This window comes from Dermacentor variabilis, chromosome 4 (genome assembly GCF_050947875.1).
Source record: "Dermacentor variabilis isolate Ectoservices chromosome 4, ASM5094787v1, whole genome shotgun sequence".
NCBI lineage: Eukaryota > Metazoa > Arthropoda > Arachnida > Ixodida > Ixodidae > Dermacentor > Dermacentor variabilis.
In genome coordinates, this window is record NC_134571.1 from 229,227,180 (window position 1) to 229,253,146 (window position 25,967).

General features: G+C 45.2%; 1 protein-coding gene across 6 annotated transcripts in view; it reads left to right on the forward strand.

Annotated features, from left to right (window-relative positions):
• ric8a (ric8 guanine nucleotide exchange factor A) overlaps nucleotides 1-25,967 on the forward strand; it is a 513,564-nt gene that overhangs the window by 59,141 nt on the left and 428,456 nt on the right. The gene's annotated exons all lie outside the window — the stretch shown is intronic.

Below are 25,967 nucleotides of genomic sequence, written 5' to 3' on the forward strand. Positions count from 1 at the left end.
CGAGGCATTCCTTTTCGGTCGTAGAATGATTGCCTTACGCTTTTGACAGCAACCGGCTGTTCAACCGGCTATCACGCGTTCAAGTCCGTCTTTCCTATGCACTAGGACGGCACCGAGGCCTAGACTATTCGTGTCAGTGTGGATTTCGGTATGGGTGTCCTTGTCGAAGTGTGAAAGTACCGGTGGCAATGGCATGCGTCGTTTGAGTTCTTGAAATGCGTTGGCCTGTGGTGTTTCCCACTTGAACTCAACATCACATTTAGTTAGATGTGTCAGCAGCTCAGCGATGCGGGAAAAGTCCCTCACAAAGCGCCTGTAGTAGGCACACATGCCAAGGAATCTATGCATTGCCTTCTTGTCGATGGGCTGTGGGAACTTTGCGATGGCAGCTGTCTTCTGCGGTTCGGGGTAGACTCCAGATTTGCTGATGACGTGGCCAAGGAACAGCAGCTCATCGTAAGCGAAACGGCACTTTTCCGGCTAGAAAGTAAGCCCCGATGACTTGATGGCCACCGGTACTGTCGCAACGCGCCTAAGGCGATCATCGAAATTTTCTGCGAAGGCGACGACGTTATCCAAGTAAACAAGACAAGTCTGCCACTTCAGTCCTGCTAACACCGTGTCCATGAACCGCAGGAACATTGCAGGCGCTGAGCACAGTCCAAATGGCATCACCTTGAACTCGTAGAGGCCATCTGCCGTGATGAACAAAGTCTTTTCATGATCTCTCTTGTCGACTTCTATTTGCCAGTAGCCAGACTTGAGATCTATCGACAAGGAATATCTAGTGTTGCAGAGCCGATCCAATGCGTCGTCTATCCTTGGGAGGGGGTATACGTCCTTCTTCGTGATCTTGTTAAGTCGACGGTAATCAACGAAGAAACGTAGGGTTCCGTCCTTTTTCTTCACCAAGACTACAGGAGGTGCCCACAGGCTTTTCAATGGCTGGATGATGTCATCGTGCAGCATTTCGTCGACTTGTTGCCTAATAGCTTCATGTTCTCGCGTCGAAACTCGGTAAGGGTTCTGGCGGAGTGGTCGAGCGTACTCTTCGGTTATTATGCAATGCTTTGCGACGGGTGTTTGCTGAATCCTCGATGACGTTGAAAAGCAGTCTTTGTATCGTTGAAGCAGACTTCTCGACTGTTGCTGCTTAATCATTGGGAGACTTTGATTTAACTATGGTCATCAGGGTAGATGCGGCAGAATCAGAGAGGACAAACACATTGCTGGTTTCCAGAATTTCCACGATGTATGCGATCGTCGTGCCCTTGTTGATGTGTTTGAACTGCTGGCTGAAGTTTGTCAGCAACATTTTAGTTTTTCCTCAGTGCAGTCGAGCGATCCCTCTTGCGACGCAAATTTCACGGTCTAGCAATAGACGTTGGTCACCCTTGATGACGCCTTCTACGTCGGCAGGTGTTTTGGTGCCGGCAGAAATGACAATGCTGGAATGGGGCGGGATGCTGACTTGATCCTCGAGTACAGTCAAGGCGCGGTGACCATGACAGCTTTTCGGCTGTATCGCTTGATCTTCCGACAGCGTTATCGACTTCGACTTCAGGTCGATGATTGCGTTATGTTGGTTCAGGAAGCCCATGCCAAGAATGACATCTTGTGAACACTGTTGGAGGATTTGAAGCATGTCGAGGTCAATAGCATCATTACTTTGGCGGGCTGACAAAATATTTGACTGTATGTTTTATGTTCCTAATAAAGAAAGAAAGAAACAAAGGATAACGAAGGTGGCAAGGTAAGTCTGGCCATGAATGGTAATTCTTGCTGTGCAGATTCCAGTCGGTGTTATTAGGTGTCCTCCAGCTGTCCGGATTTGACGGCCTTCCCATGCAGTCTTAACTTTCATCAACTGGGTGGCAAGAGGTCCACTCATCACGGAGCAGTCGGCATGGGAAGGCCCTGAAATCCGGACAGCTGGAGGACACTAAGGCGGTGACTGCATGGCCATCGAGAAGCACGTTGAGGTCGGTAGTTCTTTGTCTTGCGTTGCAGTTAGGTCTCTGCGTTGTATCGCGGCTGCGTCGTGTTGATGTGTGGCTGGTATTTCGCGGCATCAGGTCCTTGGTCAGTGCGTTTTGTGCTTCCAGGCTTCATCGGGATGGCGACGTGTCACTGTTATGTCGTCGAGATAGTCTCTTCAGCGTCCTCAACAAGAAGTATTTAGCTCCAGTATTCGGCGGCGGCACAGGATCTTTGTCATTTTGACAAACAGCAACCGCACCTTCATCGGTTGCTGCTTTTAGTTTTCCAGATATGGGCTTGCAGACCGGCCCAGGCTGGGCCAGTGTATGGACGGCACTGCGGCGTCAGGCAGTGGCCTGGTGACAGCGAAAGGGACGGTCGTCGAGGGCTCCACTGCATAGCGGCAATGTCACGAGGGTGTTCACCTTCCAGAGGGCACGGTGCGTTGATGGCGAACCTTCGCAGTCCCAAGTCGCGGTACGGGCATCGGCAGTAGACATGGCTGGCTTCCCTTCAACGGTAGCAGAGCGGGCGGTGGTCGGGGGCACACTAAATGTGGGTCTTCCATGTGTAGCTGCGCTGGGCGACGGGTGGGCGTGCTGGCGGTGGTGGCAGTGGTGGCGGCGGTGGACGACGAAATTGCAGCGTGAAAGGGCCCTGGCACTGTCGTGGAGGGGGACCTTGACGGCGGGCGATGGTGGCGTAGGTCATCACTTCCGAATGGGGCTGCGGTGATTGTGGTTGCACCTCAGGAACTTCAATTGATTGCTGAACTTCTTTGACAATTTCGGCTATTGAGGCCATCTGAGGCTGCGACCTTAGGTACAACTTCTGGAGCTCTTCCGGCACAACCGCTCTGATAGCCTTGCGCAGATCGTCGGTATCCAGGGATTGAACTCCAACATGGTTTGTATAGTTCGTGTTGCTGTTGAATTGCCAGCTCCGCATTTCAAGTGTCTTCTCAGTGCTGGTGGCTTCGCGAAGGAACTCGTCAATGGTTTTTTGTGGGCTTCGAATCCTCCCGCCGAAAAGTTCTTCCTTCAAACCACGCATGAGTAGGCGGTCTTCCTTCTCCTCAGACATTTCTGGGTCGGTGTGGCGGAGTAGACTGCACATTTCTTCCCTAAATATGGCAACGTTCTCGTTCAGTAGCTGCACTTGGGCTTCCAATAGAACTTCAGCCCTTTCTTTCCTCACAATGCTTGTAAAGGTCCTCAGGAAGTTACTTTGGAACAGCTTCCACATTGTAAGGGTGGATTCCCGGTTCTCGAACCATGCCCTCGCGGCATCATCCAAGGAGATATACACATGGCGCAGCTTGTCCTTAGAGGTCCAGTTGTTGAAGACCGAGATCGTTTTGAAGGTTTCGAGACAAGTTTCCGGATTCTCCGACGAAGCTCCACGGAATGTAGGGGGCTCCCTGGGTGGGTGAAGCATGATGGGGAATGCTGGGGCTGTCATTGTGATTGTCGAGCTGGCCACGGTCTTCCAGGTCGTATGAGGCAGAAGTCCATTCTCTGGGGGCATTCCTTGCAGTCTGCAGCTAGCTCACTGGTCTCGGGCAACGTTGGTGTTGTCTTCGGGTTTCGGGCTTCAAGTTTCGGGATCGTGGCTTCGTGGGGACATTCGGTACATGAATGTAAAGCACCTGTACCAGATGTCACGTGGTAGTGACGGTGAAGAAGGCAGCAAAACTGTGATTGGCGAAACTAGCTTTTTAGTAGGCAAACTTGTGCCCTGAAAAGCAGGCTACACTCAAAGAACAACGATAGCAGTGAACACAGTCGGGAATAGGCGAAAATCTGATGAGCGGGTCAAGCACGTTGCCTTTCATACATCAGTCATTGAAAGTTCCGGAGTAATCGCTGGGACCTGTGTGTCTTCCAGAAAGTTCTACAACATTCGCGTCGCGCGATGAAATCAGATTACACAATCTCTAAGAGGCTCAAAACAAACTAAGCAGGCATCGGACTCAATCGTACAGGGCAAAAACCAGACTCGTGGCAACAGTGGTCATTGAAAGGAGGCTACAATGATCACCAACAGGAAGAGATTGATTGATTGATTGATTGATTGATTGATTGATTGATTGATTGATTGATTTAAAAATACCTCACAGGCCTCAAAGTGAGCCATCGAGTAAGGGGGGCAGTGCATAGAAAATACATAGATATATGTCATCTATAAAACTGTATTAGTTTACAAACTACAACCGTAAGGGCTACCGAGATGAAAAAGAACTATTTAGTTCACGATTCACTATGAAAAGAAAACATAATATAATGACAAGGAATAAATCGCACAAATTGTTTTCAATGAAGTCGTGTAATTAACAAGACCAGAGGGTTAAATAGTATTAAATATAAAAAAAAGACAGAAAAGCTACTAACGTGAAATTCCAACAGAAGGGTAAACATAGTGACATAACGGTAATAATGCGACAATAAGCTGTAAAAGACATTGCAAGTACAAGAAAGCATTGTGATGGCAGCTTTCGGAGCTTTCTTCCAATCTTATTCGGTTGCTGTCATTGTTCGGTGCTGGAACTGGACTTCTGGTTTCTCTGTTCTTGAAGTGAATTTTTTTGTGCTCGGTTATGTTTTGGCCGGTTCAGAGTAATGAGTGCCCTGCTGGATGTTAAACCAGGGTTGCTGCTCTGGCTTTGGCCGCGATATTGTGACGATATTGTTACTAAACTTGCATCGAGAAAATATTGCATGGTTAAAAGAATTCCTCACACATCATTCGCAGTCCGTTACTATTAACAACTGCTCCTCTAATCGTCTACTGGTAACATCGGGTGTTCCTCAGGGAACTGTCCTTGGCCCCCTCCTATTTTAATTTATATTAATGATCTACCACAATATTTGTCATGTCATGTCCGTCTGTCTGCCGACGATTGCATTATTTATGCCCCAATTACTAATGCCACTGATCAAGAATCCCTTCAGGACAATCTTAACCGCATTCAGTCATGGTGCAATCACTGGTTGATGACACTTAATCCCAATAAGTGCAAGCTGATGTCTTTTCATCATCCTCACAACCCGCATATATTTACTTATACTATATCCGATTCTCCTGTCGAACTTGTCTTGTCCTACACTTACATCAGCATCACTATCAGCAATGATTTATCATGACGCGAGCACGTAACAAAGCTAATATCATCTGCAAATAAATAACTAGGCTTTCTTAAACGTCATCTTCACAACACCCCTCAAAATGTAAAGCTACTTGCTTATGAATCGTTAATCAGGCCAGAACTTGAGTATGCATCCGCCATCTGGAATCCACAGCAAGCTTACCTCATTGACTCATTAGAAGCTGTGGAAAACAGAGCCGCCCGTTTCATTCACCGCTTATACTCATCCTGTATTAGATTATGAGCAAAACGTGAACAAGATGAAAGCAGGAGCCAATGTTTTGACGAGTGGACTTGTCTTCTTCAAGACGACGTATGCTTTCCTCGCCACAGTATGTATAGGTGGAATTCTTCTAAAGGGGAGAGGGTGTAAGGCGGGAGGATGCGGCAACAAGGGAAGGTGTGTTAGCTTGTCGAATTGAGAGTAAAGGAATGCTGTGCACAAGGCCAAGGCCAGGGTCCCCCCCACGTCTGTCAACGCATGCGTGTTAGCCGGCGTGTCAAGGGTGTCTGACACGCCTGCTGGAAAAAAAAAAGAAGAGGAAAGGAAAGGTGAAAAAAAAAAGGGGGATAAGCCAAAAAATGAAAAAGTGCTGTTGCCTATAGCTTGAAATTTAGCATAGCAAGTAGATTCTAAAGCTCCCTTTGAAACGTTCATGCCTATTGGTTGCAATGTCTTCAACTTATGGATAAGGTACGATTCTCTGTATTTTCTTTCTCATTCAGAACGGAAATTTGACTGTAAGATGTAGAGTTTAAATTCATCAAAGTTATGACCTGGTTGGTTGAAATGCTCGGCGACGGCTTTGGGAAGCTTTTTAGCTGTGTCCGTGCGATGTCCGTTTTATCTGATGTTCCTTGATTGTCCCGTTTTGCTGATATATTGTTTCTTACAGAAGGAACATTCAAGCATGTAAATCATATCCGAACTTGTACAAGTGAAGCTAGATTTGACCATGTGTATAACTATTTGCGGTGCTTTTAATTTTAATGTCACTGTGAAGGTGCCTGCAGCTCTTGCACCTTGGGCGACAACATGCTTTTATTACAGGGGAATGCTGTTGGCTGACTTTTGCGTGCACTAACGTGTCTTTAAAGTTCCTGTTTCGGCGATAGGTAACCCTAGGTACATCCGGGAACGCTTTTCTCAGATGCTCGTTACATCATCATCATCATTTATTTACCCTTAAAGGCCCTTGGCTTAGGGCATTTCATAAGGGGGTGGAGCAGTCGTTACATATACAATGGTCGGTAACAACAGAAAAGCAATACAAAGTGCAGGGTTCATGTTCAACAATAACATCATCAGAAGCATCAACACTAAGATAGACACAGCGGCTCAAGAACAACTTGGAAACAAAACAAAACATGCATACACATTCAAAAAACACGGCAAAATAACTCAGCCCTTGAAATGTGCTGTTAATAAGTGCCTGAATTTATTAGGTTCTATTTCAGTAACTATGGAATCGGGTAAGTCATTCTACAATGTAATGGAGCTAGGTATAAAAGATTTATTAAATGAGTTTGTGGAGCCATGTATGCGCTGCAAACTTAAAGAGTTGAAAAGACGGCGTGAGGTGCGAAGCGGCGGGTGTAATACAAAATTTCTTAGCTGTGGGAAGGTATAGTACAATTTGTGGAATAGGCAAAGCTGTGAAATTTTACGCCAAAGTGCCAGGGGTTGAAGATTAAGGGATGCCTTGATAAGAGTTATACTGTGTCGTCTGTCATACTGCGATTTGATAAAATGGGCCGCGATAACTGATAATGGGCCGCGAACTTGATAATATTGGGTGGTATTTTCGTAGAATGTTGTTTATGTTACACAGCTAAAAAGCTTCCCAAAGCCATCGCCGGGCATTTCAACCAATCAGGTCATAACTTTGATGAACTTAAACTCTGCATCTTACAGTCAAATTTCCGTTCTGAACGAGAAAGAAAATACAGAGAATCATACCTTATCCATAAGTTGACGACATTGCAACCAATAGGCATAAACGTTTCAAAGGCAGCTTTAGAATCTATTCGCTATGCTAAATTTCAAGCTATAGGCAACAGCATTTTTTGATTTTTTAGCGTATCCCCCCTTTTCTTACCCCTTTCCTTTCCTCTTCTTCTTTTTTTTTCCCCCAGCAGGCGTGTCAGACGCCCTTGACACGCCGGCTAACACGCGTGCTTTGACAGATGGGGGGGGGCCTGGCCTTGGCCTTGTGCACAGCATTCCTTTACTCTCAATTCGACAAGCTAACACGCCTTCCCTCGTTGCCGCACCCTCCTGCCTTACGCCCTCTTCCCTTTAGAAGAACCCCACCTATATATACTGTGGCAAGGAAAGCATACATTGCCTTGAAGAAGACAAGTCCACTTGTCGAAACGTTGGCTCCTGCTTTCACCTTGTTCATGTTTTGCTCATCGTCTTGAATTTCCATCTCCCGCATTCCCCGTGTTTTCCCTCATCCTATATTAGTATTTCATCTCTCAAGCTACAGTCCCAATTATGCAGTCTTTCCCTCCGTCGCCGTATTTCCAGCCTGTGCCTATTTCACAAATTTTATTATTCCCAGCTCGAACAGCAGCCATACATCTGCACCCCGCCATCACGCACGTCTCCCCGAATTGGTCATCCGCTGAAAGTTTCACGCCAACATGCCCGTGCGAATACATTTTCAGAGTCTGATCTGAAGTGAAGGCGCTAAAATGACGGAGGACAAAGAAGAAACACACACACGCACAGGGCGCCACTTCCAACAGTGTTTAATCAGAATAAAACGCCACTGATTTATACTAGGAGCGCAATCACAGTTTCTCAGGGCGCATTCGCGTTCAGGAAAAGCAGTTCTTTGCGTGACAATGATATGGATGCAACACTTACGCAGTTATCAGCTGCTTCAATGATTCTTTTGGCCTCAATTATTAATCTAACCCATTTGTCACGGCTTCTGGCAACCACAGCGCAGGCGTGGAAGTCTGGCTTACATTTGCAATTTCTACAATGAATTGCCAGGTGGCCCTCCTTCCCATTGTTCACTTTGTTATTGTGTTGCCTCAGCCTGTCATTCAGGCACTGCTCTGTTTGGCCCACGTACTTTTTACCACAATCTAAAGGAATCTCGTAAACAACTCCTGCCTGACAATCTACGTATTTGTTATCCTGTTTAGTAGCACAGGCCGGTGCCTTGCGGGAATAAGGGTTAGTCATTCTACAAAGCTTAGAGAGCTTGCACGGGGCAGAAAACACGACATTTACGTTAGCTCGCTTTGCAATCTTTTTCAAATTATGCGAAATGCGGTGTATGCAGGGTATGACAGCAACTTTTTCTTTTTCGCGGGGTGACTCCTGGTCCGGTTGGCGGATTCGCGACTTCTTCAGGATTGTTTCCGCTACGGACAATAAAACAGGTTGCGGGTAGCCTGCCTCTTCCAGGCGGTCAATCTGCTTAAGAAAACTCGCCGCAGCTCGATGTGGACAGGACTTCTTAAAAACATTCAGCAGGCACATGTTAGCAATGCTGCGTTTAACTAGCTTAGAGTGAGAGGAACTAAAAGGCAGCAGAGGTTTAGTAGCCCGAGGTTCATACTGCCAACAGACGTGGTTACTTGCTAAAAACAATCTAAGATCTAAAAACCTGATGGAGCAATCTAACGAAAGTTCGTGGGTCACTTCAATGGGGGATAAAGTCTGCCTGAAGGTTGTCAATGTTTGACTAACGACCAAGTCGGCGTCACTGCAATTTTTATCTACCAAAATTAGGAAGTCGTCAAGAAATCTAAAAACTTTGACTACGCTACTACCCTCGAGACTGCTAGAAATGGTTCTGCCAGCACGAGCTAAAAATAAGTCACTCAGGATCGGAGCTAAACACGACCCTATGCAGACGCCGCTCTTTTGCAGGTACAGACGACTGTCCCATTCAGTATAGGTGGAAGCCAGGTAAAGTTCTAGCATAGCCAAGAATTTGTCTTCCGGAATACCAGCTTCGTTCTGAAAAGCCAGGGAGCCGAAACTATCAATGCCTTCCTGGACGCACTGAAGCAATTCTGCTTTTGGCATGCTATAATATAGATCTTTCAGATCTACAGAAAAGGCCTCTAATTCTGCTTTTGTCTGTCTTGACATGGAGGAGAGTAACTCGTAATCATCCGTAGCTCTCTTAACATGAGGCATTTCACACAAATTCTAGTACAAACGATTAACTTTAGCTGTACCCTACGCATCTACAAAATTTGTCTGAACCGTTCCAGGGGCACTTTAATGCCGTTTAGGACATGTGGTCATGGCAAAATGTCAGGAAAATTGGACGGCAAGGGGGTCTTGCGTCCGAAATTTCATACATTCTTATACATTGACTATATGGGGTAGGTGGTGGTGGCGCAAAGGCATCCGAATTATCAGGCATGTCCCAAAAAGCAGCCGTCCGGAAAATCGTTCATTGACTGTACACTGGCAACTCCTCCAGCTGACTGCACGGTGTCAAAGACGATTTGTTACAATTCCTCACTGTTACTCGAGCCAGCATTAGCGTGACTTTCATTCCCTTTCAATTAAATTACACCTAATTTACCCTGATAAAAGCACAAATTCAACAAGGCAAAAATAAGTGATATTCGAAACTATAACTTGAGAAAGACTGAAGAAGCCGTAAAGAATGGATGCAGCCTGAAATCGGTGAGAAAGAAGCTTGGCATAAAACATACCAAGATATATGCACTGAAAGATAGGCAGGGTACTATCATCAGCAATCTCGAAGATATAGTAAAAGAAGCAGAATTCTATATTGACCTGTACAATACCTAGAGGAGTCAGGAGACATCCATTAGAAACAGTAATGAACAGGATACAGAAACTCCTCCGATAACTAATGATGAGGGCAGAAGGGCCGTGCTAGACATGAAACAAGGAAGATCAGCAGGAGGAGTTGGAATAACAGTCAGTTTATTCAAAGATGGAGGAGACACACTGCTTGGAAAACTGGCAGCTCCTTATACGAAGTGTCTATCGACTGCAAGGATCCCAGAAAACTGGAAGAATGCAAACATCATACTAATACACAAAAAGGGAGGCGTTAAAGAATTGAAAAATTATACGCCCATTAGCTTACTCCTAGTATTTTATAAAATATTCACCAAGATAATCTACAATAGAATAAGGGCAACACTGGACTTTAGTCAACCAAAGGAACAGGCTGGCTTCAGGAACGGATACTCTACAATGGATCACATCCATGTCATTAAACATCTGCACTGTACAGTCAGCCTCTCTATATGGCTTTCATAGATTATGAAAAGGCATTTGATTCAGTAGAGATACCAGCAGTCATAGAGGCATTACATAATCAAGGAGTACAGACTGCTTACATAAATATCTTGGAAAATATCTACACAAGAAAAGTAGCCTGGAAATACTCAAGGAAAACTCGGGGAATTAGTGCTTCTGTCAAAGAAAGTTATCTGTAATTTTATCGAAAGGGAACGAAAGTTGCGGTAACGCAGGCTTGAAAGGAATTGTAATGAATTGTCTTTGACGCCATGTTGGCGGCTGGACGAGTTGCCATCATCATCATCTTCAGCAGCAGCAGCAGCAGCAGCAGCAGCAGCAGCAGCAGCAGCAGCCTAGTTATGCCCACTGCAGGGCAAAGGCCTCTCCCATATTTCTCCAACTACCCCGGTCATGTACTAATTGTGGCCACGTTGTCCCTGCAAACTTCTTAATCTCATCCGCCCACCTAACTTTCTGCTGCCCTCTGCTACGCTTCCCTTCCCTTAGGATCCATTCCGTAACTCTTAATGACCATCGGGTATCTTCCCTCCTCATTACGTGTCCTGCCCATGCCCAATCCTTTTTCTTGATTTCAACTAAGATATCATTAACTCGCCACCGTAGTCCTCCATAAAGCAAGCAACAAAATTCCAATAAAGAAAGGCGTCAGGCAGGGAGATACGATATCTCCAATGCTATTCACAGCGTGTTTACAGGAGGTATTCAGAGACCTGGATTGGGAAGAATTGGGGATAAAAGTTAATGGAGAATGCCTTAGTAACTTGCGATTCGCTGATGATATTGCCTTGCTTAGTAACTCAGGGGACCAATTGCAATGCATGCTCACTGACCTGGAGAGGCAAAGCAGAAGGGTAGGTCTAAAAATTAATCTGCAGAAAACTAAAGTAATGCTTAACAGTCTCGGAAGAGAACAGCAATTTACAATAGGCAGCGAGGCACTGGAAGTCGTAAGGGAATACATCTACTTAGGGCAGGTAGTGACGGCGGATCCGGATCATGAGACGGAAATAATCAGAAGAATAAGAATGGGCTGGGGTGCGTTTGGCAGGCATTCTCAGATCATGAACAGCAGGTTGCCATTATCCCTCAAGAGAAAAGTATATAATAGCTGTGTCTTGCCAGTAATCACCTACGGGGCAGAAACCTGGAGGCTTACGAAAAGGGTTCTACTTAAATTGAGGACGACGCAACGAGCTATGGAAAGAAGAATGATAGGTGTAACGTTAAGGTATAAGAAAAGAGCAGATTGGGTGAGGGAACAAACGCGAGTTAATAACATCTTAGTTGAAATCAAGAAAAAGAAATGGGCATGGGCAGGACACGTAATGAGGAGGGAAGATAACCGATGGTCATTAAGGGTTACGGACTGGATCCCAAGGGAAGGGAAGCGTAGCAGGGGGCGGCAGAAAGTTAGGTGGGCGGATGAGATTAAGAAGTTTGCAGGGACGGCATGGCCACAATTAGTACATGACCAGGGTTGTTGGAGAAGTATGGGAGAGGCGTTTGTCCTGCAGTGGGCGTAACCAGGCTGATGATGATGATGATGATGAACTCGCGTTTGTTCCCTCACCCAATCTGCTCTTTTCTTATCCCTTAATGTTACACCTATCATTCTTCTTTCCATAGCTCATTGCGTCGTCCTCAATTTAAGTAGAACCCCTTTCCTAAGCCTCCATGTTTCTGCCCCGTGGGTTAGTACTGGTAAGACACCGCTATTATACACTTTTCTCTTGAGGGATAATGGCAACCTGCTGTTCATGATCTGAGAATGCCTGCCAAATGCACCCCAGCCCATTCTTATTCTTCTGATTATTTCAGTCTCATGATCCGGATCCGCAGTCACTACCTGTCCTAAGTACATGTATTCCCTTACCACTTTCAGTGCCTCACTACCTATTGTAAACTGCTGTTCTCTTCCGAGACTGTTAAACATTACTTTAGTTTTCTGCAGATTAATTTTTAGACCCACCCTTCGGCTTTGCCTCTCCAGGTAAGTGAGCATGCATTGCAGTTGGTCCCCTGAGTTACTAAGCAAGGCAATATCATCAGCGAATCGCAAGTTACTAAGGTATTCTCCATTAACTCTTATCCCCAATTCTTCCCCATCCAGACGAGGAGTTGCCATTGTACAGTAAACGACCCACATTCCGAACGCTCTCCACTTTCCGGATGACTTCGCGGCACCACCACTTATCCCTTCGCCGTTCAGTTGTCCTGATTTTTTGTCTGAACCGCAGGTCTGAAACAGCATCAATCAAAGCCACCACCTTAGATTTTGGTTACCTCGCCGCCTCGAACCGGAGCTCTCAATGCAGATCTGCTGGCAGCCGTGGCCACCACCGCGGCAACGCTAGGCCTAGCTGTTTCGATTTTCGCAATTAATCTTCTTGCCGATCAGAGCCGTGTTTTTCATTGAACGGATTTGCCGCTGTCAGCAATGGTACCGACTGCTTCTTGTGGACCTCGCGATTGGCTTAGAAGCTCGGAAAGCACAGTGCGTGGCACAATTCCAGTTCCCTTATGTCAGCTTCGCCTCATCACGGTAATGTTACGCAGATAAGCATGCGCAAAAGTATTGTGGTGAAGCATAACAAGCATGGGAAGTGGCGATTGTCAGGGGACACAGTATGTATTCCTTAATGATATGCGCATGCATCCGCCATCGCCTGTCACAGTATGAGCGCCGATATGCCTAATGATTGTACTGGCAGTCCTTCAGAGCTTTTTCGGATATATCTGTGGTGATTTTGAGCGCTTAAAGTTGGTAAAAGAAATGCATAAATTTTTTGTCATCCTCCCTCTTTCGAACTGCCCCGTTTTTCAGACGTTCTTGCGGCCCTTAGGGAGTCCGAAAAATTGTGCGTTCACTATAAAAATGACCAAGAGAATGCTTCAAATGGTCCGAGGGGCGAACCCGCAGTGGAAGGAGGATGAGAACAGAAAGGACCTGATGTATTGGAGGAATGAATAAGAAAGGAAGTGTGCCACTGCTTCTTTAAAGGAGCTTGAGCTCAAAAAACAAAGTGTTGGCTGAGGTCGAGATGCTGGTGTCCATCATCCAAACCTAAATAAACTTTTTAAATCAGTGAACTGCAACACTGAGGCATTGTGCGGGGTCTGAGAGTATATCATCATCATCATCATTATTTATTATTCCCTTAAGGGTCCCTTCGGGGACATTACATAAGGGGGGTGGGGAAACAGCAATGTGAAAGTGCCATACATCAGCTCAAAAAAAAGAAATGCAAACAAAGGCAACAGAAAAATAAATAATAAACTGTAGAAAACATCAGGTATAAACAGAACAATGAAAATATTTCAAACTGAGTAGCAATAAATTAAAAGAAAAGTGTACACGTAAATGTGAAACATGCTAAACATAAGTGGCAAAAAAGAAGAGAAGGAAAAATAGGCGATGACACAAGCAAGTCGGATTGCTAGGAGAGGAAACGTGAGAAAAAGTGGCTATTTTGGGTTGAAATGGTCTGATAGTAACTGTCTAAATTTGGAGGGATTTGACTCTAAAACCACGGCTTCAGGAAGATTGTTCCATTCTTTTATGGCGAAGGGGAAGAAGGATTTGCTGAAGGCGTTGGAAGAACCATGCAAACGCTCTATGCTAAGGGAGTTAAACAAACGGTGAGATGGAGCATATCGGAGCATGTAATAAGTTCTCGTGCAGTGCAGGAAAGTTAAAGTATAATTTATGAAAGAGACAGAGCGTTGCAATTTTCCGGCGGAGTGCTAGGGGTTCGAGTCCGAGAATCAATTTCATGTCAGTAACGCTGTGCCAAGGTGAGTACTGGGAAGTTATGAAGTGGGCTGCCCAGTTCTGAATGGCTTCGAGTGACTGAATCAAGTAAACCTGGTGAGGGTTATATGGCTGAGGCATACTCCATTTTAGAGCGGACGTACGTTTCGTATGCTAGTTGCCTGATGGATGGAGGGGACATAGCCAGAGATCTTCGGATGAAACCAAGTGTTCTGGAAGTGTTGGCACAAAGTTTCGTGATATGGTCCACCCAAGTTAGCTTGTTAGTTATTTCGACTCCTAGGACCTATATGAGTTTGTTACTGATAACACCGTGGAGTTCAGCAAGTACGGGAAAAGGGTAGTGGAAAGTTTATGTGAAATGTGCATGCATTTACATTTTGAAATATTAAGCTGCATAAGCCAGTCAGAACACGATTTCTGGGTTTTGTTTAGGTCGTGTTGTAATGATTCCTGGTCGGTATATTGGAGATGCAACGATAAATGACGCAATCGTCCGCAAAAAGATGGATGGATGACGAAGTCCCAGATGGCAGGTCGTTGATGAAAATTAGGAAGAGAAGCGGAGCAAGGACGGAACCCTGGGGAACTTTAGAGATAACGTCAGTAGTTTTAGACGCATGGCTGGCGATGACGGTGAACTGTGAGCGGTTAGTTAAAAAGCAGCAAATCCAGGATAAGATAAGAGGGTCGAGTGCTAAGCATGCAAGTTTGCACAATAGACGTTGGTGAGTAACGCGGTCAAATGCTTTTGAAAAATCTAAGTAGATGACGTCAGTTTGGAATGAAGAATCTAAATTAAGGTGAATATCTGTTGTAAATTCGATAAGTTGGGTTTCGCACGAGAAGCCTGCCCCGAAACCATGCTGTTTGGGAAAGAAGAAAGAATTGGTGATCAAGGTGATTCGCAATATGGGAGTAGATTATATGTTCGAAGAGCTTGCATGAGATGCATGTTAATGAAATGGGATGATAATTAGAGGGGTCAGCACGGTCGGCGCTCTTAAAAATTGGCACAACCTTGCTTAATTTCCAGTCATCCGGAATTTGACTGGTATTGAGGGACTGGGCGAAGATGAGTTGCAGGATTTGGCTTGTGAAATGTTTCGTGCCTTTAAGTATTTTAGCAGGAATGTTATCAGGTCTGGGTGAAGTGGACAGCTTGAGGTTATGGTTGAGCTTTGAAATTCCCTCAGGTGTGATGGTTACGGGTGGCATTGGAATAAAATTTAGGCTCGGTAAAGTAATGCTCTTATCCGCTGGCTCATGGGTGAAAACTGAGGTGAAGTAGGAATTCATCGCGTCTGATCGCTCGCAAAGCGGAACGTCTGTGCCGTCTTGTCTTTTTAAAGATATGGTATGGGAGCTGTTCTTGTTGGGCTGTAGCAAATTCTAAAATTTCTTGGGGTTAACACGCAATATTTCTAGAAGATCGTGACTGTAGAATTTTCTTTTGGATGACCACAATAATTTAGTGTATTCGCGAAGGATGCCGAAGCATTTTTCCCATTTTACAGGTGATCCGGAGTTCTTGGCATTAAGGAAGAGGCACTTCTTTTTTCGTGATAGCTTACGCAGCGAGTTAGGATACCATGGCTTTGCGGGATGCAGATGAGTGGGACGTAGGCGTCTATGAGCGATAAGATTTTGTGCTTAAAAAGACACCAATTTTCGTTCACGCATCTGGTAGCCATGGACGCATGAAAGGTGGTGAAGAAGTGTTCGAGGTCGGAGTTTATGCTCGCGAAGTCAGCCTTACTGTAATCACGGATGTATTTGATGGACGGTTTATGGGGGGAGACTTCAATCATCAGGTTAAAGAACAAGAGATTGTGGTCACTCAGCCCACTGCAACATGAAAAGGATTGGATTAGCTCAGGACTGGAAACAAGAATGAGGTCAAGAATATTTGAGCCTCGTGTTGGCTTGTTTACTGCTTGAAAAAGGTTTGAAGTGAGGACCATTTCAAGGAAATCTTTGGATTGGCGAGATGACGCAGTAAGAGCCTCCCAGTCGATGTCCGGGTAGTTAAAATCATCGCAGAGTATTAGATTGGCATGAGGAAATCGGGATTGCAAGTCTTGAACTACAGAGTGAAGGTCCATAATAAAAGAATGATCCGTGTCAGGTGCTCGATAACATACAATTAGGATATTGGTACAAGAGGGAAGGCAAATTTTCAGACACATTATTTCGCTGTGGCTGCTTATCTCGAGTAAAGTGGATGAATAAGTTGAATTCACAAGAGCAAGAATGCCGCCTCCCCGGCGATCTACTCGATCTCGCCTGTAGATATGAAAGGACCGGTTGTTGTGGAACAATTCTGAATCGTTAATATCAGGTGTTAGCCAAGATTCAGTAAATAAAGCGATGTCAGTTCTACGGTGTTCGAGGTTGGCCTCAACTGTTTCTTTTTTTGGCAGGTAGCTTCTTATATTTGTCAGTAGGACAGAAATTTTGTTAGTTTTAGCTGTGCACAGGCATTCTGACAGCTGGACCTGCGGCAGGGAAGTGTCGCACGGCACCTGCGTTAACCGCTATGAATGAAGTTCTACAACGGCATCTGTTTTGGCATTGTAAGTGAAAAGTTTTCTGCCGATAACCAACTTATCAAAGCGGATCTTAAATGAAGTGTTAGTTTGTTGGCCATAAGAAAAAAGCTTTTTCCGAGCTAGCCGAACTTTAGCTGAGTAATCCTCATGAACTGACAATGGAGTTTCTTTAAGTTTCTGTTCTGCAACAAGAATTCTTGATTTATCTTTGAAGTGTGCAAGCTTAACTATGACTGGGCGGTTTTTACCTAACTGGAAACGACCTAGGTGGTGTGCACGTTCAATATCTTGGCTACCAATTGTGATACCTAGGTGTTCGGAACAGAAGGAAGTAATGTGGGCCTCAGACTGGTCCCAGCTTTCGCCGAGTTCGTCCTGAAGTCCGAGGAACAATAGGTTTGTGCGTCGCAAGCGGTTATCAGGGTCGTCGCACTTGTTTGTCAGTGCTTTAACGTCTGAAGCAAGCTAGGCCAAGTCGGTGCTTGTTTCGGACGCAGCTGCTTTTTCTGGGTTTGTTTCGATAGTTTTTTCGAGTATTTTGACGCGCGCTGAAAGACGATGCACGGAGTCTTCAATGTTCGTTTGAGCGGACCGGATCAAGGCAAGCTCGGGAAGTACGGTGCTCTGAGCGGATTCAATACGAGATATGGCTTGGTAAATTGTTTCCAAAGACGGCGGAGCATCGTTTCCGTTCGGGCCTGGGTTTAGTTCGACATCACCATGTAAAACGAGATGAAGAGAAATAAGGTGGGCGTTGAGCCAGTAGAAGCAAGCGATGCACAGCATCCTTTGACAACACTCGATGGCGTCTTTGGGGCACGACACCGCTAGCAAAAATGGGTTGCTAGAGTGACAATACGTGGCATAGGGAAGAAAACTAACCTGCAGCAGATGAAAAAAGGGCGTCTGCATGACGAGTTGCGATGCGGTGGCGTGCCCCAAATGACTCCAGTGGTACAGTGGCTTATGTAGGTGCCGGATTCCCGTGCTTGTGCCAGGTTGCCGGATGACAGACTGGTCCACTGCTGGAAGCAGCGGATGCAGGTCGATGTGGTCATTGTCGATGTAGTCGTCGCCAGCTGGCAGCCAATCAATTTGGTTGACGTCGTGTGGCCCAAAAAAGCCTGAGCTTTCGGCGTTGGAGCGTGAAGTGGCGGGGCCCCATATCAAGATTGCCTGCAGCAGATGAAAAAAGGGTGTCTGCGTGACGAGTTGCAATGCGGTGGCGTGCCCCGACAGATGAGGTTGACTTAATTACCAGCTGTTGAGAGAGAATCTCACTTGTGACAAAGTTCGGGCCTCATACCAATCAGCTTGCTATCAGTTGATAGAAATAGCTCATATTTGAAAATATTTGATTTGGTGTGCATCTCCTTTTTATTCGTATTTGAGGATGTTCGACTCAATTTGCAATGAGTTTTAGCATTCTTTTCGAAGATATTTTATTCGCTGTGCATTTTACTAATGCCTTCCTTCTGTTTTCTTTTTTGAATAATATAAACGCTACTCCTTACTATGTAAGGATGTCTTATATATTGTGTAAAAAATATTGAATGTGTGTTCTATTATGTAATGCTCTTTCTTGATTTTTGTAGCCTGTGGTGCCGCCTGTCATCCGGGTGGCGTGGCCTCGTCAGGCAAAGTATGCCTTTTGCCACGTCACCCTGGACAACCTTTTCGTTGTCTTAAATAAATTCTGAATGAATGAATGAATGAAAATAGGATTAAGTCATTTTTTCTATTTAACATGCTTACTAGAGAGTGACAGCACCAGGCGACATGTTGTCAGCCCGTCTTGACATAAAACAAAGTTCTGTTTCACTCCGGGGATTTTGCAAAGGCATTCGGGGAAAAGCTGGAAAACTAAGGAAATTTGGAAATGTCAACTTGGGGAGGGGGGGGGGTAGACATCCTGTGTTTCCTAAAATGAGCTGTCAACCTATTTCCGTGACCAAAGAATCTCTACCTATAATAGTGAACAAAGCTAGGAAAAGTACTGAGCTAAACGAGTGCCTGAACAGCAGGTTGCCATTATCCCTCAAGAGAAAAGTGTATAACATCTGTGTCTTACCAGTACTCACCTATGGGGCAGAAGCCTGGAGGCTTATGGAAAGGGTTGTACTTAAATTGAGGTCGACGCAAGGAGCTATGGAAAGAATTATGGGTGTAAGGGATAAGAAGAGAGCAGATTGGGCGAGGGAACAAATGCGAGTTAAAGACATCTTAGTTAAAATCAAGAAAAAGAAATGGGGGGGGAGGCGTGGACAGGGCATGTAATGAGGAGGGAAGATAACCGATGGTCATTAAGGGTTACGGACTGGATTCCAAGAGAAAGGAAGCATAGCAGGGGGCGGCAGAAGGTTAGGTGGACGGATAAGATTAAGAAGTTTGCAGGGACAACATGGCCACAATTAGCGCATGACTAGAATAGTTGGAGAAGTATGGGAGAGGCCTTTGCCCTGCAGTGGGCATTGCCAGGCTGATGATGATGATGAGACGAGTGCCTTCATTGTGCGCGGTAAAGCCAGTCTCTAGATTATCCAGAGTGGCTAAAGAAATGCGTATCCAACAGGCTTGACGACACCAAGGATGACGTCGTTCGGGGTGCCGAGGATGCCTTTGAAGCATCCGATAAGGATACAGCTTGTTGCATTGACTAGCGAGATTTAAAGCCAAACTTACAGTAAATAAGACGGTGTCACATCGAAAGTTTTTCGTTTTTCTGAAGAAAATGTGGGTCGGCCTATGTTGGCATTATATATTATTTGTCGGCGAGTTCAATATATAGGGGTCGACTATATTTGTGTTTGACCTATTTTCAAGTAAATACACTTGTGATGTTATGCTGTACTGTACCAGTGAGGTAGATTTAATAGTGCACTTGTGTTTTATGCCACTCCTTTATTGCATGGAAAGTGTTGCACTTCAGTTTTCCTCCAAAATACAGAAGAGATTTCCCATCTTTACGACAGGTTGGTTATCATAAGGCTAATCTGCATGACATATGAAAGCACGGATAACGTATCACGCGACTCCATCCCTGCTCCTCGCATAGCCACCATTGCAGTTGGCATCGACATTAAAGAGCAGGTGCCTTTTCATTGTTGGGTTCAGCATCACTTGCCACCTGTCAAAAGTTCTGTAATTGGAAGGGCCATGGCTTATTTGTGCAAGGTACCCCACCTCCGTACACCGTGTACACCATGTTGGATATGGCCAGCAAAGTGTATGGTACCGCTGCTTCATGCAAGAAATCACCTGCCATCGCACTTACATTCCAAAGCTTTTGTGCTAGACAGTGAGGATTCTTGTCTAAGTGTCGTTGCACTGGGCGCCATTGATCTTGGAACAACTTGTGCATATGTCCACAAAGAGAGTGGGTGTGCGGTTTATCAGGTTTGCGTCCCCCTAAAGTACACATGCCGTTTGACAAGTGGCCAGAACATTGACAACAGAGAACCCTGCTCTGCCATGGTTCTTGACGGGTTCATAGATGCCATTCATTTCTGAAGAAGTCATCGCCTGGGAAGAAGAAAAACCGGCGCAAGGATAATCCAACAAAATTTATTTGGCATATTTACTGACATTAAAAAAAGCACTCGATTTTCTTAACCATAATATCCTCATGTCTAAATTTGAGTGGTAGGAATTCTGAGAGATGGCAAATAAGTTTTTTTGTCTTTATCTGAGTAATCGTAGGCAATACGCAGAAATAGCAGAAACAAAATCTGACATTAAACTTGCCACACCCGGAGTCCCACAAGGTTGTGTACTCAGACCTATTTTTCTTTTCCTTGTTTGGGAAAGATTATCCTTTGTATCTTGCACATTCAAAGGCTGTCCTCTATGTAAATGACACTGCCCTTCTAATAACACACTGCCCAATAGAAGCAGAAGTTCTTGTGAATGAGCACCTGAATAACGCAATGGAGTGGTTTGCCAGCTATAAATAGGCCATAAATACAAACAAAACAACATGTATTGTCTTTGCTTCAAAATGCACACTTGTCCCGAATAACTGCGGTCTCCTATTTAGTGGAGTACCTTTAGCACCAGTGAACAAGGACAGAAGGGAGACGACACCACAATGCGCTAACTTCAACAACTTGATTTTCAGGAAACACCCTACTATTTAACCCATGCACAGTTGCTTTCCAAGCCAGTTTATAAACACGCTCAACAAATGGCAATTAGTGAAGTAACTACAGAAGCTGTCGATGCACATAAACAAGAGTAGCTCTTGACTTGGCTTTCTACAGGATATCCCACATTGACCACCTATGTAAAAAGTTGATCCTAGGTTGTATGGCATTAATTAAGGCTCAAGGACATTTTAGTAAGGAAATACTATGACTAATATATTTTAAGCATTTTTCACTGTCATATGCCATACAGTTGAGCCCACTTATAACGATACCAGTTTTAACAATATATCAGTTATAACAATGAAAAGCTACTGCATCGTCGACTTTTGTATGTTTTCCATGGTGAAATAACCCGCTTACTAAAATGCCCCGATGCTGATTATTGATTATCACATTTACTCGCATAATGATCGCACTTCTTTGTCAAAAAAACTGATGCATATTGAGGGTTGCGATCATTACGCGGGTTAAATTTCCCACGAAAAGGAACATTTTCTTTTTCATCCTGCATTTGCTGCGGGATGAAAACGGATCAACAAGCAGGCGTCTGCCGCTTGTCAGTGCGGGACACCAAAACAAAAAAAGCGGCTCACACCGAATGCGATTATTTTTCTTCTTGTGAGTACATTAAGCGCATTGAAACAGTTCCTTCCATATCAGTAATGAATAATATTGTTAATATCGGCAAGTTTGCAGCAATAACATAGCCATGTCCACTTTGAGGGGACAGAAACAGAGATGGGCACGCTTAGCTGCCAGTGACATAGAAACACATGGCGGGCATGCTGTGGAAACTGCAGCATTTGTCTTCACTACTATCCTAATATGGCACCTTTCCACTAAGGGTGGGCGAATATCTTGGCTGCATTACAACATCGGCGTACGAATAGGGTACACTTCTAATGTATCAGTGTAAACGTGGCCACTATCGTCACTCGCGATTTGTTGCATGCCCATAAGTGCAGACGAGAAGAATCGAAAGGCGGCGTTTATGCTGTTGTTGACCAAAAGTGCGGAAAGCCTACAAATAATAAAGCTGAGGCAAGTTTGGTTGTAGCTTTTTTTTTCATGGAAGTGTGGAAAGTGATTCATCATCATCATCATCAGCCTGGATTGGTTAATCACTGGAAAGTGTTTAAAGGAATGAAATGGGGCATCTGCTTAAGAATGTTGGGTTCATGCAAACTGCTTGGCATGCCGTCATGAGTCGTTCGCATAGCATTTGGCAGATGGTAAGCACGATCATCATTAGCTAGACTTGGCACATGGCATATCGCTGCGACAAGTTCAGGGTGCGATCAATACATAGGAAAAAAAAATCAAATTTTGATGACAAAATTCACGGGTGCGATCATTACGCGAGTGCGATCATTATGCGAGTAAATACGGTGTAATGATGAAGTCTGACTTTTGGGTGTGCGAGCCGAAAGGTAGCGAAATGCAAAATCCTTGAATATAAAAAAATAAAACGAGAAATTGGAACCACTGCACGATGGGCCGCTTTTCCAACAGCCGCCGTGTGCTCATTTTCTAGCCATCTCTGTGTGGCTCTCTCCTCCTGTCGTCCTTCCACCCCTCCAAATATGAATAGGCTGCGCCCATAGCTCTACGCCGCTCCACCTTCTGAAACACAAATGGACTGCGCCAACTGCGCCGCAAGCGGATTGCTCGCATGTTGCTCGCTGGCTCCTCATTCAGTGCAGTTCTGCGAACAGCTTATTCGCTCGCGTTCGGTTTTGTTGGTTGCGTCAAAGTCGTTCCTGGCCACGCGGTTTCTCAACTTCACTTGACTCGCCACCGAAACGGAACATGGCTGATCCATCCGCTGTTCATCAGCAATGCGCGCCTTTGCTGGTGAAAAGGAAGTGCACGGCTATAGATTTGGAAACTAAGTGCTTCTAACCGATGAGACAATCGTCGCGAACATTCTTTCATCGGATAGCCATGGCGACGATGGCAGCGATGACGCGATAGGGGAGTCTGCCTTAACGTTGGCCTCACAGGAGGCCTGGCATGATTCAGTCCTTCCGGGGCTTTGTTCTTGCAAGGAACCTCCCGCTGCGCTACGTGGAGCTCTCGGATGCCTTAGAGAAGGATGTCGACAAGCTTCGCGTAAAGCATGCATGGCTGACGGACATAGGCTTTTCTCGTGCAAGTCAGTGACAAGTACTTGGTGAGGTGCTTGTGGCGATCCCTCCTCCGCGCTTCTTCTGGAATTCTCAAGCTGACAGGCTGCCGCTGCAGCCTTCTCACAGTTTTTAAAAGGCCCCTTTGGGGCTGCCAAAGTGATGCCTCGGCGGTGCTTGCATATCGCTTGCCACCCGTGACACCTCTTTGCAGTTGTTATAGCAGCGCCATTCTTTAACGCCGACAGCTGTGGCTTGTCACCTCGCCGTGATAGGAGCGCCGAGGAAATAGTTGAAAGAGTGAACACAATCAGCAGCCAGGCGGAGGAAGGTGGTGTGGAGGGGCACTGGCCTCCCTGCCTATATAGTTTTCTCATATCAGCTGTGCCATCCTTATATTTTTATTTTTTCATGCAACCCCACTATAACAATTATCGGTTATAACAATGGAATTTTCATGACACTTGAATATTGTTATAAGTGGGTTCGACAGTACTGCATAGAATCATGGGGGTCACACTTACCCGTTGCACTATGCAGCTGTAAGCAGAAGAGAGCGATAAGAATTATGACCTTTTCACTTACAAATGCTCCATCTGCTCCACTCTTTAAAGATTAAAACATTATACATTCATTCAGGCTCGTAAATATAAAACTGTAGTCCTAATCACAACATAGCATATAATAACCAGGGTGTCTACCAACCGGGAAAACCGGGAATTCTCAGGGATTTTGAGTAGTCTGGAAAAACTCAGGGAAAACTCAGGGAATTTGTGCTTCTATCAGGGAAAATTGGCTGTAAATTTATTGAAAGGGAACCCAAAGTCACGGTAATGCTGGCCCGAGTAACAGAGAGGTATCTTAACCAATGGTCTTTGACGCCGCCTCATCGGCTGGAGGAGTTGTCAGAGTACAGTCAACGAGCGATTTTCCGGACGCTAGATAATTCGGACGGCTTCGCCGCGCCAGTAGGTAACCCATAGGGTGTATAAGAACGCTGAAATTTCGGGCGCAAGAACCCTTCGCCGTCAAATTTTCCAGACTTTTTGCCATGACCGCAGGTCCGAAACGGCATTAATAAAAGCCACAACCTCCGCCATTTTGATAACCTCGCCGCCTCGAACCGGCACACTTGCACGCAGAACCACTGGCAGCCGTAGCAACCACCGCAGCAATGCTAGGCCTAGCTTAAGCTTCTTGCCGTTCTGTACCGTTCTGTACCGTTCTGTCACCGTGTTTTTCATTGAAAGAATTCGCCGCTATCAGCAGTGGCACCGACACCGCCTTTGTGGTCATCGCGACTGGCTTAGAAGTTCGGAAAGCACGGCGCGTTGCATAATGCCGGTTCCCGAAAGTCAGCTTCACCGCATTACAGAAGTGTTATGCTGTGAAGCATAACAAGTGTGCGAAGGGGCAGCTGGCCCGGGACACAGTATGACATATATTCCTTAATTACACACGCGTCCACCCGCCATCTTTTGTCACAGTACGAGCACCTATATGCCTAATTAGTGTACTGGCAGGCCTTCAGCACTTTTTCGGGCGTGCCTGTGGCGATTTGAAACCTTAAGGGCTGTAAAAGACATGCATTCATTTTTTTTTGGACGTTTTGTCGGCCCCTAGGTAGTCCGAAAAATCGGACGCTGACTGCACAATTGTCCAAGAGGATGCTTCAAATAGTCCGTGTGGCGAATGCGCAGCCTAAGGAAAACAAGAAGACAAAGGACCTAGGCATTGAGAAATGAACGGGGAAGGAAGCACGCTGCCGCTTTTTTTGAGGGAGCTTGCACTCTAAAAGCAACGTGTTCGCGGACACGGAGATGCAGGTGTCTGTCACCCAAGTAAAGAAAAAAAAAAACTCTTTAAAGCAGTGAAACGCAACACTGAGGCCTCGTGCGTGGGCTGAGTATGTCAGGACAGTTAAGGTTGATTTACCAGCTGTTGCGAGAGAATCTAACTTGTGATAAAGTTCGGGCTGCATACCAGTTAGCTTGCTATCAATCTATAGAAATAGCTCATAGTCGAAAATATTCTGTATGCATCTTCTTTTCATTCACATTTGAGAATGTCCGACTCAGTTTGCAATGGGTTTTACTATTTTCCTTAGAAGATATTTTATTCGCTGTGCATTTTACTAACCCCTCCCTTCTGTTTTCTTTTTGAATAAAATGAACACTACCCTTACTATTCAAACTGGATTAAGTTGTTTTTTTATTTTTTAACATGCTTACTAGAGAGTGACACCATTGGGCGACATGATGTATGGAGCCCGTCTTGACGAAACAAAGTTCTGTGTCACTCAGGAAACATTGCAAAGGGACTCAGGGAAAACCTGGAAAACTCAGGGAATTTGGAAATGTCAACTTGGTAGACACCCTGAATAACATTCCGTCATCGTACCTAGAGTGGTGCCATCATAACACAAGGCAGATGCAGTGCATGAACTTAAATTTGTCAAAAGCCAATAATATGTATGGCTGTTGCGTGATTTTCTTTTCCAGCCCCAAAATTTGAAATTAAATACCCCTGTGGATTAAGCATAGCCGGAATTTTACAGCTGCTTTAAAAAAACACGATAAGTATTACTACAAAATTTCTAGTGACGTCAATGTGTACCGCATGCAACCTGTCATGTACCTTGATTAAATATTACATATATTTGGTAATATCAATTATATCTTCTGTATTCACTATCCAGTCTTGAATTCTTATGAAAAGTTTGCAAATACTTTCTTCCATTTTAGATATTCAGAACTGTGTGAGGCTGGTTAAAGCCCTGCACTCACCCGCCGTGGTTGTTCAGTGGCTATGGTGTTGGGCTGCTGAGCACGAGGTCGCGGGATCGAATCCCGGCCACAAAGGCCGCATTTCGATGGAGGTGAAACGCGAAAAAACCCGTGTACTTAAATTTAGCTGCACATTAAAGAACCCCAGGTGGTCAAAATTTCCGAAGTCCTCCACTACAG